Below are 7,619 nucleotides of genomic sequence, written 5' to 3'. Positions count from 1 at the left end.
AAGCAAATTCCAGGGCTGTTTTCTGTCCATTGATAGTTACTGCCATCCTTGAGATGTTATCTGCTGTTTAGTAAAAGCACAGGCAGCCTATTAAGATGTTTGAGGGACAGAAAACGTGAAATCCATCTTCTTCTGCTTCAGGACCTCTCCAAAGCAAGGCCTTTTCAGTTCAATGCAGTTAGACACATTCATTGCAAAGGCAAACACATGGATCAACAAGAGGGAATGACGTTCCCCCAGAATAATGGTACAGCAGCCAACTGAGCCAATCCCCACCTACCAGGTCAGGACAGCTCTTCACAGTCTAAATCTGTCATTAATCAAATAACCTAAGGATCATTTACTAATATCTCATGTCAAATATGGAAACAGGAACCAGCAAGATAGAGGTGCAGATTTTCCCCTCCATGACATAAAACATAAAAAGATTTGGAAAGATTTGTTTTGGAAGGGACCTTAAAGATCATCTCATTCCACCCCCTGCCACAGGCAAGGACACCTTCCACTAGCCCAGGTTGCTCCAAGCCCTGTCCAGCCTGGCCTTGGGCACTTCCAAGGATCCAGGGGCAGCCACAGCTTCTCTGGGCAACCTGTGCCAGGGCCTCCCCACCCTCAAAGGGAAGAATTTCTTCCCAGTATCCAATATAAACTCTCCCTACTAGTCCTTCCTTTCACCTGGAAAGGGTAGGACAACAAGGAAGATGACTTAATTTCTTTTTGAAGTTACTCTTCAAGTTTAACCTCTCAAGAGGTCCCCAAATCACCTGGCAGGTCACAGACAGGAAGCAGAGGAGGACTCCTTGCTCCAAGTAAAGGGGAAAGCTCATCAACTGCATCTTAATTGCAAGTTACAAACCCTAAGTAAGCCTGACCCCCAGCACACACTCAGCAAGCAGAGGAGCACACTCCATGAGCTCATTTTTCTAATGGTGCCTGCACTGGCCACATCTTTTTAACTGGTCTGCTGACAAATGAAGAGCCAGGCAGGTTAACATGGAGCAACTCCTCTCAGGCACAGACCACATTTAGCTTTGCAAAAACATAGTTTTATGCTAATAAGGCTGGGACTAAACTGAGTAAATCTGGCCTCACACCATCCACCCACGAGCAGAGCTGGCCAGGATTTTGCATGACAATGGCTGAGTGCATGAGTAAAGTCTGGGCAAAGCTTTGGTGGCAGCTATTTATAACCCTCTCACCAACTTGGGTACCCTTCTGCTCCAAACACTGGTCCCTCAGCCAGTCCTGCCACCTGCTTTTGATCTCCCAGGCTGGTTCTTCTCCCCTCACCCTTTCAATAATTGTGTATAGATACACATGGTGTAAATGTGGCGTGGTGGCTGCTCAGTGTTCCAACCTTGGGTCTCATCTCCCAAAGCAACATTCCACACTCGCCCCTTCGGATGGACTCACCAACCCCTAAAGCAGAGGCTGTTTGAGGGCAGAAGATGGCTGGAAGACTCACGTGCCCTTATGAGGATTAAAACGCCACCTCAGGCTGTCTGAGAAGACTTTTCCCCACAAAGCTACCAAAATTCTTGGCCTGTGAGGCCACAGGAATCATGATAGCACCAAGGATCCATCACCACACACACACACCATCAACACGAACACCAGTTTTTAAAGCTCCCAATTCTTGCAGGCCAAGCATACAATCTTCCAAAAATCTAGTCTGCTTTATGGCTGACATTAAAACTTCAGTGAAGTAAATATTTAAAGCTCATGTACATTCATCTTCCCTCTGAATTCCCCTCACCTTCACCAACTGAGTTTGGACTCTACTTCTGTCCAAGCACTGGACCTGCCTAAATTTTGTATCATATATAGGTGTGTATATATACAGAGGTAATAGTCCATAGCACTGTTAGTGCTAGTTACCTAGGAAGTCAATCTTCCTAGACAACACCATGCTAACTCCTACCAGGGGTCTGCAATCCACTGAGTAAGAGTATCTCACAGCAAACCAGCCCTTAATGAAGATTGCTAATTGACAGGCTTTATTAATCCCAGCAGAGAGATGATCTCGAAGCTCTGCTGTACTAGACAGAGTCTAGTGATGATAACTCTGCATCCACCAAGCTCTACAGAGAGGGGAAAGCAAACCAGCACCAGAACAGTGACCGGTCTGCATCCTGCAGAAGGAGATATGATGCTAAATGGTCCCTAAGTGCATTCATTTCCTCACTGAAGTCCTGTTAATCTTGACCAGGCATCTCCCACTGACCTCTTCCGCCCAAAAGCTGGAGAAATCTGTTGTGCAGCAAGTCCTACCCCTCCTACAGCCCACCAAAGAGCTGAGGAAGGAACACTGAGATGAAACCCAAGACTAGACATGTCATTTTGAATAGATTTTGCCAAAGCATGCTGTTCAAAGGGTCAATTCCACCCACTTCCACCCTCAGTAACAACTGATTTTTCCTTAATGATGGCAAAGCCCAGCTAAGAGAGAGGTATTTTGAGAATAAACATACAATATCAAAGACTTGTACCAAGCGTTTTCCCTCCAGGTTACTCAATACTACGTTTATGTCATCATCTCAGAAATGTAGCACACATCTCTGGCATCCCCTTATGGGCTTTGAAGTGTAGATTTAGAGAGCCCCAATTCAAACTGCACCATCTGTAACCTTAATTTGAGGGTTGAAAAGCCCTCAAAATACAGCAGGGACTGAAAGTAAGTCACAAAATTCAGGTACTTTCCTTTGTTAAAAGCATTAACAGGAGGCATGCAGATCTTAGCACTGCCTGAGCAGACCAAATCAAGAATTGCATTCCCCTTCCCCAGCAGCATTTCTACCCAAACTCCCTATTAACTCCACTTAGAGCACACTTCATTCCATCTAGAGGAGGATGAAAACTACCAGGGTTTTTTTCTGAGGTTTTTACTGCTCCCCTTCACAGGAAAAGGATGCTGCATGGGAGCACACCTCTGGATCCTCCCACCTGCGCCACCTCCCAGCTCACCAGCTCTGTGCCACAGGTAGGATGCATCAGGCAGAAACACACACACAGGATCCTCAGCTGGTAAAGCAAAGGAAAAATTAAGAAAAGCTATGCTGCATCTCAGTAACAACACTAGAATTATGCAATTCTACCTCGTCAACTTCATCAGAGGGTTTCCCCATCCATCTGCCTCACATAAGCTGGTGGGACAGACGAAGGCAAGTGGAGCACATCCCTTTCCCTCTGGTACTGAGGGAAGCAGAGGAGTGGCAGTACTGACACAGAAAGAGAAGGAACAAAGTGGGGACAAGGCTGGATTCAGCTGGTGGAGCACTGCAGGGCTCTCCTGCCTGCTCACTGCTCCATGGGAGCAACAGAGGCACAAGAGCCCAGGTGCTCTCCTCTTCCCTTGCAAAACTGCCTCTCTGGTGGCAGCTCCGCTTCCCAGCATTTTACCACATAATATCCCCAAAAATCTCCATTATCTCTATTGCAGGTTTTCCCACCAGATAAGCAGGGTCTTCTGGCATTAGAGATCAGCTGGTAAAGTAAAAAAGAAAAAGCCAAATAGAGACTAGGAAGAAAGCAAACCGGGAAGGTGCGCTGCCTCAGCACCTGTTGGAAACCCAACACACCTGCGGATAAACACCACCTTCACCAAGGAGCTGTGAAAGAGCCACCGGAGAGGATTTTGGTCCCTCTGAAAAACTGCAGGGAAATTGCAGAGCTGCAGAGGATTTTTTTAACACATGTGAGGGCTTTTTAAAAGGTTTTCTTTTGAGGGAGAGAGGACTCAAGTCGGGAGCAGCAAGTGTAACTCTGATCCTGGAACAGTCACGGATGTCCTGCAGGACACATCCCACATAGGATTATAGAGGAGTACGTTGCAGTGCCTGCTGGAGAGGAGCTGGCTTGGGTTCCGGCAGCGCTGCTAACCCAGCCACACGACTTCCAGAACATGACCCAGCTTGTTCAGCAGTCACTGCTATACTTTGTTTGTACGATGCCACACAGGCCGGATCCCCCGCCCATAGCATAGGGATAACCCCCTGGCCACCCTACAGAGAGGCACATCCAGGACCAGAGCATCATTCCAAAATGAAATGAGAAACATTCTTAGAAAAAGGTGTTGGAAAAGCACAACCTGAAGCTTTGGGAGCAGTTAGGAGAGTTTTCTGCGGGGGGGCATCATGACAGCTGTGCCAGCACTCACCATGAGGCAGATGGGACATGAATAAACCCCACTCATCCAGATGGGTAACAAGTTGGTAAGGCACTGATCCCTGCTTTGCCGAAAAGTGGCCTGGGTGCCAAACCCCACTGCACAGACACGATCCAAAACAAGCTCTACAGAGCTTAGAGCATTGTTTTGCCCCGTTCCCTGACTGCACCTACCCCATGCACAGAGAGAATGCTCAGAACCCTTTTATTTAACCAAATGTAAAAAGAAAAGACCCCATTAAGGTTGGAAAAAAGTAGCACGGTCCCAAAAGTGCACCCCCAGGCTGAAGTGACAGCTATTACCGGGCTCTTTTCTGCTCCAGCTCCAACAGCCATAAAAGCATTCCACACTGGAGAAGTCCAGAACAGCAATCTGGACAGAAAACGATTCATAAATCCTGGAAACGTAAATGATCCGCCTGCCAATTCCAACACGATGCTCCCAGCCCCAAGACGCACACATGCCAGGAGCCTGCCCAGAGGGCTCCCCCGGCAATCCAGGCGGGGGCCAGGGGGAGAGCATCCCCCTTCCCCACACTGCTCACAAAAACAGTCTGAATCACCCAGAGTTTCCCCAAACTTGAGCAAATTAGCGCTATTTTTTTGGATGAATGATTACATTGCAGCATCTCAAACAAATTCATGCTGAGACCATGTATCTTCACCAGAAGAGGAAGGCGGGAGGGATGAGGATATGATACTTTGGAGGGGAGAAAGCACAATTTCCTTTTGCAAAGAGTGTACCCATGTGAAAAACTGTTAACTTCACCTCAGCAGGGGAAAAAAAAAAACCCTAAAAAGTGGTTTTCTGTCCTTGGAGATCTAGCACAGGCTGACACCGAGCTCCCAAGGCACTTTATGTGATGAAGGAAGTTTTACAGGTGCTTTAAAATTAGTATATTAAAATAAAATGCCATTTTAATTTAAAATACTGTACCGTTAATCCTATATAGTAATGCTTACCTTTCTGAAACTATATTTTTTTTTTTAATAATTACAAGTTAGGAGTGGAAAACGGGCAGTACATTCACACCTGTATGGAATTAAGTTTGGCATTTCCCACTTGTTTACTGACCCTACACCTTTTAGCACAACTGGAAGTGGCAAGTTAAAAGTGAAATGTGAGGCGTTATGTCAGCCTTAAGCTACACTTTAGCACACAGACCAGGTTTAGATTCCTCTGGACAGCGTGGGAGACTGAAAATCTATGCACAGCTGGAGATGCCTTTGATAATTAGTTTAAAATAGAGCTGACAAAAGTTATTTTGCCCCATTTCAGTGGTCCGAGTAAATGAATTTCTTTAGAGAGGTAGCTTCTATCTGAACACACGTACTATTCACACAAATAACAACTATTAAAATTTATTCTGAAACCAGGCCAGGAAAAGGCAGAAAAAACAAAATTTAGTTAAGCAGACACCAAGCACAGTCATACTTTTAAAGCTACCTGAACTCCACCAGCCTCCTGCTATCAAAAAACCCCAACCCCCTAAAGTAGTTTCTAGGGACGTACAACAGCCTGAAGAATCAAAAAAAGGGGGTGAAATACCAATGCAAGTATCTGCCAAGTTCACAGCACGGGAGGACGAGAAGAGGGATCCGGCTCGCAATTAAAATCGCTGGAAAATTATTGGGTGCACGAGGTGCTCTCGGGTTTCCATGTATCTACGCGTCGCTCCAACAGGTCCTTTTGGAGAGCTGTGCTATGGAGCTGGAAAACTGCGAAAAGCGACGGGGGGAACCCTCGGCGACCCCGGAGCTGCCGCAGAGCGCCCGTGGCGCGGCGGAAGGCAGCAGAGCGGGACCCCGGCGGAGGGTATGGCCCGGCAAAGCGCTTTCATGGCAACTCCGCCGGGAAGTTGGGTGAACCCCGGGACCGGAGGAGCCCCGCGCCCCCCCGCCGACTCTCGGAACGCCCCCCGGGCGGGCGGGAGCCCCGGCGGCGGCTCCAGCGCGCGGGGCGGCCGGTACCGGGGCCGTGCAATGCGGGCGAGCGCTGCCGGGGGCGGTCCCGCCGCAGCCCGGGAGCGGCACCGGGCGGAGGGCGGGCGAAGGGGCGGGGGGAGGAGGCGGCGCCCGGCTCGCAGCGCGCCCAGCGGCCGCCGCACGCTCCGCCCGCCGCTCCCGCCATGCCGGGGCCGGGACACCCCGGCGGGGCGGGGCGGGGCGGGAGGACGCGCGGCCGCCCGCGCGGGCCGGAGCTCCCCGGGGAGCGGCGCCGCGGGCACCGACCGGCCCCCCCGCCCAATCCCGCGCCGCCGCCGCACCGGCGCCGGGCCCCGCCCCCTACGGATCGCCGGAGGGGGCCGGCCCGGGGCCCGGCGGCCTCCCGTCCCCGCCGCCCCGCTCTTCCTTACCTCGAAGCGGGCCCTGGCAGCAGCCGGGTCTCCCTCAGGGTCCGGGGGTGGCGGGCACCTCCCGGGCGAGCGGCGGGGGCGGGCTGTCCCCGGCGCAGTGAGAAGGGGGGATCCCCGCGCCCCTCCTCCCGAAGGGGGGGAGCGGGCGGGGGCGGCGCCGGTGCCCCGGCGGGGGCGGGGGGCTCGGCGGGGGGGGTAAGATGGAGTAACCGTCTGTCGGCCGCCGCGGCGGAGCGCTGCCCGCTTCTCTGTTCCCCGGGAAATCCCGCCCCTCCTCGCGCAGGGGGGGAGCCCCGAGCGCCCGTTGGGCGAGACGCGCGCCCGTCACCGTCTCGGCCAATGGGAGTACTGGCCCCGCCTACCAGGCCCTCCCCTATTGGCCGCGGCCCCCAGGAAGGGGATGTGGAGAGGAAGGGAGGGAGGAGAGGAGGGGGGGAGCGACCGCCGAAGAAAAATGTCCGTATAAGCAGCGCACCCCGCCCCCGTCCCGCCTCCCCCGCCGTCCTATTGGCTGCTAGACCAAAGCACCAGCCAATTAGCGAGCGGGGCCGCGCCGCCGTCACGGCGAGAGGCCCACCCACGCGGCGGACTGGCCCCGCCCCCCACCGACGAGGCCACGCCCCCCTCTCTGGGGAGCCCTTTTGTGGAATGTTTACATCGCGGCCGCGGCCCGCGCGAGCGGCTCCCCCCGCCCCCCCCTCCCCGGCCCCGGGCCCCGGCGCCAACCGGTTCGGCGGCGGGAGGGGGGGGGGGACTTGGCGGAGGGGCCCGGGCCCGGGGGCGGCGCGGCGCTGCCTTTTGTCCCCGACCCCTTCACTTCCGGGATGGCGGCGCCCCACGTGGGGCGGGTCGGTTACACGTGCGGGTGGGGGGGACACAGCACACGCACACACTCGCTCTCGCACACCCCCCACACACTCGCACACACACTCACGCACGCACGCACCGAAGAGGAGGAGGGGGGCGTGGGCGGTACGCGCCGCGGGGGGCGGTGCCCTGCGCTGCTGCGGCCAATGGCGTGCCGGAGAGGGGGCGTGGCCACCGAGCAATGGCCCCCCCTCCCCCCAACGCACACACACACTCAGTCACTCACCTCCC

This window comes from Aphelocoma coerulescens, chromosome 10 (genome assembly GCF_041296385.1).
Source record: "Aphelocoma coerulescens isolate FSJ_1873_10779 chromosome 10, UR_Acoe_1.0, whole genome shotgun sequence".
Lineage (NCBI taxonomy): Eukaryota > Metazoa > Chordata > Aves > Passeriformes > Corvidae > Aphelocoma > Aphelocoma coerulescens.
This window is presented reverse-complemented; position numbering follows the sequence as displayed.